The sequence below is a fragment of the Choloepus didactylus genome, chromosome 2 (assembly GCF_015220235.1).
Source record: "Choloepus didactylus isolate mChoDid1 chromosome 2, mChoDid1.pri, whole genome shotgun sequence".
Classification (NCBI taxonomy): domain Eukaryota; kingdom Metazoa; phylum Chordata; class Mammalia; order Pilosa; family Megalonychidae; genus Choloepus; species Choloepus didactylus.
Window position 1 is genome coordinate 20,572,310 of NC_051308.1, and position 12,331 is coordinate 20,584,640.

A 12,331-nucleotide genomic window follows, 5' to 3' on the forward strand; every position below is an offset into this window, starting at 1 on the left:
CTCTACCAACTCTACCAGCATATCCAATATACACCCTTCCCCTTACCCACCCCACCACCCCAGCAAAACAAAAACGAAAACAAAAACAAAAACCTCATACAACACCTCTAATGATTTCTGTTAGTGATATCACTTCCTTTTCCATTATCCAGACCCAAAAGCTTGAAGTCAATTTTGAGCCTCTCTCTCTCTCTTTTCCCCTAAATCTGGAAAACTGCCAAGTCCTAACTTTCCAGTTCAAGTCTGGCACCCTTCTCCATTACTATTCTCAATAGTCTAATTTATGTTGATTATTGTCATGGTTTGCTAACCAACCTCCTTAAGTTTTTCTCGCTGCTAATTCATCCTGTACCTCACACTGCAACATTTATCTTAGCATACAGCTGTAATTGTGCACTTCCCTGGTCCTAAACTTCCACTGACTCTCCCTTCTTGTTGAGGAAGAGGCAAATTCCCCAATATAACACTCAAGTTCTTACACAGTATAGTTGAGGCTTGGTTCAGCGTGTGCGTCGGCGAGTGGGGGAGAGTTGTCTGGATGGCATGGATGAGCCTGGGGTGGGAGAAACTGAGAGTTGCTTGGCTATTTTGAGTAAGTATAAAAAAGGAATGAATAACTATATTCTACATAGCAAAAAATATTTTAAAAATCATATGGACATGAATAACATGCAACCACAAATACTTATCAGATATCAACTATGTGGCCATACACTGAGCTGGGCATTGGGAATATAGCAGTAAAGATAACACAGCCCTTGCTCTTAAGTTTACAGTCTTGTGAGGAAGACAGATAGCTCCACAGGCCATTCTAACACAGCCAGATAACTGTTCAGCTCTTCTGTGGAATTATGCAGATGTGGCACCAACACTGGGTGGGGCAGGGAGCTGGGAGACCAGGGAAAGCTTCTAGGAGGAAATGACATTTTAGTTGAGGCAGAGTCTGACAGTCGGCCAGGCAAGGGCCAAGATGTTGGTTGGGAGGGGGTGTTTCAGACCAAGGCAGGAGACAGGCGAGAGCTTGGTGTGTAAGCACAGTGTGGCCGAGGCTTGGCTGAGGGGCAGAGGTGAAGTATGTTGAGAGATAAGACTGAACGATGAGCAGGAGCTGCATTGTGGAGAACTTTCTTTACCTAGTCAAAGGCTTGGATTTTATCCTGAGGGTAAAGGGAAGCCTCTGACAAGTTGTCATCAGGGGAATTTTCTTACCAGATTTCCCAATTCTTCAAAGCAGAGAAAAAGGCCAGAATTTTAGTTGAGAAGAGGCTAACTACACCAGTAATTAGAAATCACACAATTTCAGTTAGTGGCAAGATACTCAATTGTATTTTGTTCCTTGACACTGACACTTGCTGTTTATAAGTGGTAAGGGAAGTCATATAATTTATGTGCTGTTGTTACATAAATATTTTTTATGATCTTAATTATGGGATGTCAGAGTTGGAAAAGGTCCCAGCCCACATCTGCTTTATTATAAAAGCATTGGCATATTGAATGGCCGGCCCTTGCTTTGTTCCGGTTGACCACCTTGAAGCGCCATGCATTTCCTGGTGGCCACTGAGTACCTAACTGTAAGATGAAGGCATCAAGTGTGGGAGGGCACTGAAGAGGCCCTGATCCTAACCAACCCAACACCCATCCCTTCTCCAGATGACCAGGTCACGAGGAGCTCCCCACAATGAGCTCAAAGCAGGTCTACGAAGGAAGAAGTGAGCATAGGCTGGAAGAATCAGGCATCCTAGAAGGAGGTGAACTCAAGGCTTGTTATGTTAATAGAATACTGCCCCTTTCAGCCCAGTTTTGAAAGACACAGTGATACATCTCCCCTCCAGGACCAGTCTCATAGGCTGGCTTAATAGTATTTGGTCCTACCCAGAATAAATCATTAGAAAAAATCTATTTTGATGGCTTAGTCACTACAGTGATTACTGTCACATAATGGGACAACCCTGGAAAGGGGTATTAGTCACAGAGTGGAGACTTATATTTGATTATTTCCCAACTGAAGAAGTGGTTCGTCTAACTCCCAAGTATTTTTCAAGGTCATTGGCAATTTCAATATATTTCAATATATCACCATTATCCTACAGCATCTGATGTCACCAATCTGGGGGGCACCTGCAGACTTCGAGTTAACACTGCAGAATGTGCTCGTATTTCAGAAAGCAACTGCTTTTTATATTTCAAGTGTGCGATATTGAGATTTCATGGGCAAGCAGTACCGTTTTGTGCAGGCTCCTGTGAGACCTGCCTGGAATCATAATCTGGAACCGCCATTTATCAGCTGTGTGATTTTTGAGCAAGTCACTCAACCCCTCTGTCTTCTGGCTCCTCATCTCTAAACTGGGGACAATGATATCTACTTTGTAGGTTTGTCATGGGATTGAAGAGATAATTCACGTAAAGTGCTTATCATAGTAAATGTGTTTTGGAAATCAACTGTTTTTCACTTACAGATTTCTGTTGATCTTTTGGGAGGAATCTGGATTTGAACTCACCACACCAGGTACAAGATGTTGACAGGGGCCAACAATACCATAAATGTAACTTATTATCATTATGGCATGCAATCCAGAATTGCAAACAATCCTGTTCACTTGTTGCATAACCAACAGACCAGTTATGATGCTGTCTGGGAGACTGATGTCAACCCAATATTTTACCTCTTTCAGGGAATTTGTGTTTCTTCTAAGTTTACCTATTGCTCTTGTCATTTTTCCGCTTTTCAACTTGGGGTGATTCACCTCTTTTTTTTTTTTCTTTTTAATCTCTATTGAAATCTACCTGCACACACATTTATATGGCAGCAAAGTCAAAGGTTTTAGGTGAACAAAATGAGGCAGTCCTGGCTGTCGTCTGTACTGACACCAAGAAGACTTGTTAGGCTCCTTTACAGTTTGTTCATCATCATTTCAGATGTTTTTCCTCTACAGGAACATTCTTTCACAAGAACACTCGACACTTCTTTTTCTTCTTCTTAATTCTTTAGTCACTTCCTATTTTCCCCAAATACTTAGTCTCCCCTCTCCTACTAAGGAGACACTGACCATGAGATTTTGTACATAAACCACTATGTTTCATAGGAGGGAACTGATAATGCCAGGAAAAGTTACACTCCACTTACTTCAACAATGTTCCACTACTTAGACGCAAATTGAATTTATTTAGTCAGTCATCTCCCATCTATTCAGCTCTCACGGAAGCTAAGCAATGTGCTGTCACCCATCCAAAGATGTAAAGCCATGTAGCTAGCTTCAAGGAGCTCAGGCCTAAACAAAGACAGGTCCCATATTTCATGGGATGGCTGTAGAGAACCTACAAACAGGGGCAATGACAAGCCAAGGGAAGGAGCTGAATGTACTTAATGGAACAACATGTCTGTGATGTGTATGTTGTGTGTTTTCATTTGTGTTTTCCTCCTTTTCCTTCAGTAAGCCCAAGGAAGACTGCATCTGTGTCATCTTTCTTGGTATCCCAGGACCCCCAGGGCTTTGTCCTCACTGTGGCCCAAGAGAGGCTTTTCCCATAACTCCCCAGGTGCTGCAAGCTGTGCAGGGACTTGGGAAACCAGGAAGCAGTTGTACAGCCAGAGGTCAAGTCCCTGTTGACTTCTTTTCTCTTGGGGAATGCTCAGCCCCAGATCTCATCCCAAAGGAGCAAGAGAATTTGTCAGTGAAAAAAAAACAGTTGCTCAATGTACCACAGTAATGCAAGGTGTTATTAATAGGGCAGTATATGGGAACTCTGTATTTTATGCATGATTTTTCCATGAACCTACAACTTCTCTAATAAAAAAAAATTGGGGCGGGGATGGGGTTGTTTTCTGAAATGTGTTTACTCTGCTGAGCTCTTTGTATTAGTTAGGATTCTCCAGAGAAACAGAAACATGATCTCTCTCTCTCTCTCTGTCTCTCTCTTTCTCTATTTATCATACGAATTGGCTCACATTACCATGGAGATTGGCTAGTCTGAATTCCCTAGGGCAGGCTGCAAGTTGGAGACTCGATGAAGGTGATGTTGAATTCCCCAGGGGAAGCTGGCTGGCTGAAGTAGAGATGGAAATTCTTCTTTCTGACTGCTGAAATCCTCAATTCTCCCTTTAACTGACTCCATGAGGAAACTTCTCATTGCTGAAGGCAGTCCCTTTTGTTGATTGTAGATGTAAAGAGCCATAGATGAAATCAACTGACTGATGATTTAAATCCATCTATGAAATACCCTCATAGTAACAATCAGGCCAGTGCTCGCTTGCCCAAACAACTGGACACCGTAAACTAGCCAAGTTGATACATGAAATTAACTATGACATTCTTTATATGAATTATCTTTTTGAATACTAATGACAAATCTATAAGGTAAATTTATCCCAATTTTAGAGATGAAGAGTCAGAGGACAGAGAGGTTAAGTAACTAGCTCAAAGTCACACAGCTGATAAATGGTTATGAAGACAGGCAGGTCTCTCACAAGAGTCTGTACCATATGATATTGCTTGCCCATGAAATACCACTATTATAAAGATGAAACCAAAAAAAAAGAAATGAATTTAGATTGGCAATGATTAGAAAACTGAATGCTCTCCAGGGTGAGGAGGGCCTGGGTAAGGGGGTACTCGGCTCCCCTGTGTATGCTATGTGACAGACATCCATTTCTCTCTTACTAACCAAAGGCAGAATTTTTGTAGTTAACCACCTATCCCCAGCTCCAGAGAGGAACCCAAGTTATTTTAAGCCAGTGTTTTTAAACTATAGGTTGTGATCCATTAGTGAGTCATGAAGTCAATTTGATGGGTCACAGCTAGTTTTTTCTAACAAAGGAAATAGAATAGAATAGAGTGGCAATAGAACAGAGTACCTTTCATCTGGGGTTCTGGTTTATGTGAGAAAATAAATGTCTTTATTATTTAACCAAATTTGTATTGGGATTGTTGTTCCTTTGCAGCTGGAAGCTTCCTGGCCTGCTCATTAGAAGTGTGAACTGTGTAATATTTCTGGAGGGCAATCTGACTACATTTGTCAGAAATTTAACTAAACATACTCAGTTATACCACATCTAGGAATATATCTCACAAAAGGAAATAATTGTATGGATAGTGTATAAGGATGTTCATGAAATCAATATTTTTTAAAAAAGAGAAACAACCTAAATAATAGAGACTAAATAAGCTATGCTGTACTCTATACTTTATACAATGGAACACTATGCAACCGTCAAAATGACGAGTTATTGTGTGGAAATCAGTCCACACGATATAAAAATTGCTTTTAAAATCACAGTATGGTCTGTATAGTAATTCCTGCTGACATGCACATGAAGTGGCCTGGCAAGGTCTGCGTCAGGCTTTTAACACCAGTTATCTATAAAGAGAGGCTTTATGGTGGAACTTTCACCTTTTGCTTTCTACACTGCTATACTGTTTGACTTTTATGATGATTATATATTACTTGTAAAATCATCCAAAATTATAAATTTTTTTCCATTAAAAAGCAACCAATACTTAAATTGACCCTAGACAGAGCCAGCTGGCCAGAGGCAAAATTGGGAATTAAGTGGCGTTGTCATCCACAGGCACACTGAGCTTGCTATGCATTTCTCTCCCCTTGTCCCAGACCCTGAGCCAGAGGTGCTCTCCCTCCTCCTCAAGGATAGCTGTCCAGGGCTCTTCCTTACCAATCCTCTCTTTCCTCCCCCATCCTCCTCCTCCTTCCTCTCTCCTCCCTCTTCCTTCAGTGCTCCAATCTGTCAATCTTGTGAACAGTAATGTCCATGTGGCTATACTGCTTCTGGGAGATTTGCATTTTTTAAAGAGTTTCCAGAGTTAATCCAGATGAATGATTATTGACCAGATTATCTCTAAAGTCTCTCTCAGCTCTAGTGGTCCCAGATTTTTTGACTCTAATGGTGGCATTTCAATCAGTGTGACAGCCAAGCTAGCAGAGCTGAGAAGGTGAGGGGTGGGTTGGCAAACATTGAGTGGGGAGGTTAGACAGGATAGACTAGTGACTGCAGGGTGGCACCTGGCCTTTGCCAGGACCAGGGAGGCCAGTGAGGATGGAGGTCGGCGTGGGAAAAGGATAGGAATTGGTGCAGTCACAGGGGTAACAGTGTAAGGATGCAAACCATGGAGGGCCTTGTAGGCCATTTTAAGGGCTTTGGTTTTCACTCTGAGTAAAGCAGGGAGCCTGCAGGATTTTGAACACAGCAGTGGCATGGTCAATCATGTTTTACAAAGATCTCTCTGGATCTCCTGACCCCAAGAAGTAGGAGGATTTGGGGGTACAAGCTTTCTTTCCCATGAGGGCCAGCTGTTTCCTTGTTTTTGACATTGCAGCCAATTGTCATGTTCTATTTCTTGCAGTAAACTTGGGGAAAACTTACTCAGGTGCCAGAAAGACCTAGAAATGATAATACTCGATATTTTCAAAGTTTGTTTTTTTTTTTTTACAGTGTGAACAACTCTTTGCATCTATAACATCATTTGGCTAGTCCTCATGAAAAAAGGCTGTCCTTTTCAATATCCCATTTTTCAATATCCCATTTAAGGACAGGAAGTGGGAGCTCAGAGAAGTTAAGGGGCTTGTCCCAGGCCCCACAGCCAGGGAGTGTTTGCAGGTAACGGCACCTGGTTTACCTCACTTTTCGACACTAAGAGAGGACCCAAAAGATTCAGGAAAAGTCAAAAAGGCCTGGTGAAGGACACTTAGTATGAAAATGCAGAGATGATGAAAGAAAAAGAGGTGAAATCATGGACAAAGGAGAAAAGGCCCAGAGTGGGAATGTAGACAAGGGGAGAGAACGTTTGTAGGTTCCCTCTGTGCACTGTCAGCTTGCCCTGTTTGCCACCCTCTTTCTTCCTCCAGTCTCCCGGTCCCTGTTGTGTCAGCTGCCCAGGCAGGGAACCCTCACAGCTGTGAACTCACCTTCAGGCTCCTTGGCCCTGCATCCCTGGAGCCAGTAAAAGAGCTGTGTGCTCCTGCTGCTCCTGCTGCCCAGTCCTCGCCCAGCTCTGATGGCAGCCAATTGCTGTCCCATGGATCTGACTGAGGTCTAGAAAGCAGAAAGAATGACACAAAACAAAGGGTGAAATGTCTTTGTAACCAGGAGTTGGGGAACAGGCTTAGCACCAGGTTAGAGCCCCCTGCATTCTTTTTGATGTCTCCCTACATAATAGGCATCTCTGAATTAATGAGCCATCAAAGTAAACAAATGAGAATGCCATCTTCTGACTCCCTTTAATGATGGTCAGCTGCCTCATCTGATAACCTCAGACTTAGGGATTTTGGGGCACTTCCCCTCAGGGACCAGGGCTTTGAGGGTCACAGGGCTCAGGGGGTGGACACATAGGCCTGGCCAGGGACCCACACCTCAGCAGGTGACCTGGATGGCAGGAAAGGAACAAAGTGAGGAGAGAACCTTTATTCTCTTTTCAACTCTTGAGAAGAAAACTAGCAGAGTGGTTTCGAGTGTGGGCCCCGGAACTAGACTCCCTGGGGTGGAATCGTGGCTTCTCTACTCATTGGCTGTTTGACCTTAGATAACCTCTCTGTTCCTCAGTTTCCTCTTCTATAAAACGAAGCTACCAATAGTACCTCTTTACTGTGTATTTTCACATATACTGTTAATTTGATCCTTCTAAAAATCCATGGAGGTAGGTACGCTGTGTGTTTTAGCCTTATTTTATAGTTAACAAAAACATTTATTCATTGCCTAACCATGTGCCAGGCACAGTGCATACATTATCTGTTTAATTTCCACAAGAACTCCATAAAGCAGATACAGTCATTCCCACTCATAGATGCTAAAATCCGAGGCTCGGGGAGTTTAGGGGACTCTGCCCAGATCCCAAAGCTAGCAAGTAGCAGGGCTAGGATTTGAATCCCACTCTGTCCAACTCTGAGCTCTGAGCTCTTTCCTCCATTTGCATCCTGTGTGTCATTCCTGTCTCACACATGCAGAAATGGAAGCTCAGAGAAGTTAACTAAGGGGTACAGAATCACACAGCTACTAAGAGGCAAAACCAGAATTAAAGCCTAGGACTTCAGTCTCCTCTTCCAGGGCTCTTTCTTCACAGCTCCCCTGAGCCACATGGGCAGCCCTCCCCAAAAGTGCCCAGCAACGCGAGGCCAATGACCCTCTGAAATAGGTTCAGGCTCCAATGTGGTGGTTCATGTGCTAAGAAGTCTTGGTGCCAGAGCCCTCAGAACAGGAAATTAGTCAAATTGTTGGAGTGGAGCCAAGGAAGGTCCAGAAGCTCAGAGGAGGCCTGTCTGGGGAGACGCTTTGTAAAAATAAAAGCACGACCGCATTGACTGAATCAGTTGATGCTCTGATTAAGAAGCATGAGTTACCGCACCATGTGATTAGGGCACTGTAAGCTCTAGCCCTGGAGATGTGATCTGGCACAGATGTGATTGGACCGGGCAGATGGTATTCATGCAGGATTACCATTTCCGGGGGGGGAAAAGCAGGTCAGCAACCAGGCTGCAATGTTTTAAAAACTAAATACTATTCAGTTTTCATTTATTTAATTATTAGATTAAAAGGCTGTGTGCTTTGCTGAAAGCCTTAGGCTTGAGAACAATGAAGTCACTTATCAAAATACTCAAATAAGAAAACAGCCATAATAACTGGAATCTAGGGAACTGTGAGTTTTGCATGGGAACTTAACAGGCTCAGTGCAGTGGGGGTTTCTAAAGAGAGTTTTATAGGTCCAACCCCTTTGAGGAGCAAGCACCCCCTCCTCTCTTGCACCCTGAGAAGGGGCCTATAGCAAGGATACACTTGGTGTTTATAAAGCTAAGGCAGCGACCTACTGGGCATTAGTTTTGAAACATGAAGCATTGCTTGTTTGCCAGAGGGAGCTAACTGGCTGTCAGTTTTGATACCAGAGTCCTGCGGTGATCAGCTGCCATCTGGATCTGCCCTGGTGCAGCGTGGAAACTTCCATATGGCCTCCGAGGGAGCATCTGCATATTGTGCAGCCTGGAACCTGCCACAAGGCCCTGACTCTGACAGTGGCAAGGCTTATGCTAGAAGACACAATGGTCTCTTTTCAAATAACTTCTCATCTAAGATTCTGTAGTGACAGTTGATGAAGACCCTGAATCCAGGAATGGTCAGAGTTAGTTCTGAGTGCCCATGAGTGGGGCACAGATTAGTCAGAAATCTGGGAAGCAGCCATCCATTAAAGATTCTTCAGTTTGGGTGGCTGGAGCCCACCAGGAAACCCAAACACCTAGCAGGGTGGTTCCAGATGTGCAAGTCCAGAGAAACAGCCAAGATCAGTAATTCAGAGAGCCCCTTTGGTCTGACTTGTGACATTATGAATTCTCCAGAACGTCATTCTTATTCCAAATTGATTCTATTAGGCTGTCAATCCTGCCTGAGGCCTCCAGCCGGACCTGACTTAAAGCTATCCTACACTAGGGCTGCAAACCTCAGCCCCAAAAGGCTTGTGCTGAAACCCTTCCAAATACATTCTGTAGACTGGCCAACCAGTGCTTCTCTGATGTCCAGCTCGAATCTCTATCAGTTCTCTTTTAATCCAAGTCTTCGGCACTAGGAAAAACATGATCTGCACAGTGAAAAGCTAACAAAAAGGAGTCCGTACACATGGGCTAGTGCATCTGTCACACAGAATAGCTCCGATTCCCCTGTGTATCCCACGTGCCCACCCAGCCCTGAGGGGGTTGACCAGACCCCAGGGCTGAAAGAACCTCGGGTGGCAGAATCCTCTGAGCTGGGGGCACTGGATTGAGAGAATGTCAGAGGGGCCTCTGCCAGTCAACCCAAAGACTTAATGCTGGCTCTGCATCTTGTGACTTAGGCTGCTGGTGAAAAGGAAATGACGGTGCTCCCACCCCTCTGAGGAGACGGGCGGCCACTGCAATCAGAGTAATAACTCTGTTCTATTTCATTGATGAAGTGGGCCACACTATCCTTCAAACAAGGAAATTCACAGCAGACATAATAATATTGTCTCCCTCTCTCTCTTCCCCATTCTTCCTCCCTTCCCTCCCCCATATCTTCCCTTACCTTGCTCTCTTTCATCCAAAGAAAACTGTTCATCATAAAATGCTGAGTCCCCCAAGGGGGACCAATCATCCTTGCACAGCAGTGATTCACAAAGTGGCTGTGTTAAAAGGTGAGACTAAAACAAACTCCCCCGGCTGCTCCACAACTTACTTTGCAGGGAAGGAACAAGATTCTCTGTCCCTTGCTTTAAAGAGAAAAGACTCCCCAGCAGTGGTTCTGCTCCTGTGCTGGTACTGTGGTCAGAGGCTCTTCTCCACATTTTAATCTGACCAGTCAGCAGGTCAACAACACTGGACACCCACTGAGCACAGACACCTGACTCTCCACCTGGGAGGGAGACATACGGACAAAGATGTCAGCTGTAGCCCAAGAAGCTTATTGTAATGCAGACAACTCCAAACCAAAAGCAAAGGGATGGAATTTTAGAGCTAGAAAGGACTTTGAGATCCCAAGACTTAAAGTCAGGCAGGAGGTTGGAGCTGAGGGAACTGAGGACCACCCAGTGACTTAGACCTGGGCGGTCAGTGGCAGGGGAGGCCAAGATGGGAAATCAGGTCCCTTGGGATTAGACCAGTGCTGTTCCACTCAGCCGGTGTCCCCTGACTTGTCCAACAAGACTCACCTGACCCCTCAGCCTCGGCCCAGACCAACTGAACCTGAATCTCCCGGGAGAGAACCTGTGCTTTTAATGTGTCTGATCAGGCCAGTTTGCAAAATGTGCAGCGAACTGTGAACAAAATGATAAAGCCTAATTAATGGTAACAAAGAAGTCTAGTTCTTGGTTTTGGTGCTAATGTATTCCTGCATTTGAGTGAACATTTGAAGTCAGCATTTCGGGGTGAACACGTTTATTTGATATGGGATTTCTGTTAGAGACTGCCTTAGAATCTGATGATTTGGACAGTCACAGTCCATGGTTGAGAGAGAGAGAGAGAGAGAGAGAGAGAGAATGGAGAGATGCTCTACCTTTTTAAAACACAGATTGTAGCAACTGAAATACAGTGAGGGTTCTGTACTTTGCTTTGTTCAAAAAAACTTTTTTTTCACCTTATCTGATCTGATAATAATTTTTAAAAAGCCTGTGCAATAGATATTTTTAGAATTTCTATTTCACAGATGAGGAAACTGAGATTCCATGAGGTTAAGTAGATCACTCAGAGTCATGGAGTCACTTACTGGCCAAACTGAGAGTCAAACCCAGGTATGTTCACCTCTAAGTCCAGAGCACATTCCACACCCACCTCAAGCACCTCATGGAACCCAGAATGCAGTCAGGGGACAGACAGGTGAGCGAATGACCCATCCAACAGTCTCATGAGAGTCTGCACCAAGGACCGTGAGGCCCCGAGTGGGAGGCGTGTGGGCTGGAGGGCTTCAGAGGGGGTTTCAAGCCCATAACCAGGTTTATGGTCTAAAATGCAGGACAGCAACCAGGCGCCTGGGGCCCTCAGATCTCACCACGCACACACATCTGCACAGTGGCCAGGATGAGAGAAGGCACTGCCCAGGAGGATTTGCGCTGAGGCCAGCCCTGCTCTATCTCTTGGGCAGGTCCCATAGTTTCCTAGGGTCCTGGTTCTTTCAGTTAGAAAACAGGGATCATAATACCCACTTCCCTTGCCCCAGAGTGTTGGACCAGATGCCCTCTTAAGATCCACTTATGAGGTTTATGTCTGGTAGAGTATGGTTTGCTGTTCCCAAACTTGGTTCAGCCTGGGGAGCTTTTGAAAACTCCAGATTCTGGGGCCCCTTTCCCAGAGATTATGATTCAGTAGATCTGAAGTGGTACCACAGGATTTACCCTGAAAACACAAACAAACAAATGCTATCCTGATGAGCTGTGGGGTTTGGGAGCCACGTAGTTAAAACATAGTGCTGTGTAAACAGGGCCAACCAAGGACTTCAGTTCAAATATGAGATGATGCAGTTGGGCGATGCTGAGATTTAACCCTCATAGTACTGAGCTAGAGGTGACATGAGAATACAAATGTCTATTAGTCATCAGGTAAATGCAAATAAAAACCATAATGAGATACCACTTCAAACCAACTCCAATGGCTGTCATTTTAAAAAACGGAAAATAAGCATTGGCAAGGATGTAGAGAAATAGAAACCCTCATACATTGTTGGTGGGAACGTTAAATGGTGCAACTGCTATGGAAAATAGTTTGGTGGTTCTGCAGAATGTTAAATATAGAATTACCATATGACCTGGCAATCCCGCTTCTAGGTATATACTCAAAAGAGTTGAAAGCAGGAACTTGAACAGATACTTGCACACTGATGTTCATAGCAGCA

General features: G+C 44.3%; 1 long non-coding RNA gene across 1 annotated transcript; it reads right to left on the bottom strand.

Annotated features, from left to right (window-relative positions):
- Window positions 1-488: 488 nt before the first annotated feature.
- On the bottom strand, window positions 489-10,347 carry LOC119522922. Its single transcript, XR_005214564.1, has 3 exons — window positions 10,184-10,347; window positions 6,919-7,045; window positions 489-553 (listed from the first exon to the last, which is right to left on the bottom strand). It is a non-coding gene; the product is annotated as an uncharacterized LOC119522922 (long non-coding RNA).
- Between the last annotated feature and the right edge of the window lie 1,984 nt (window positions 10,348-12,331).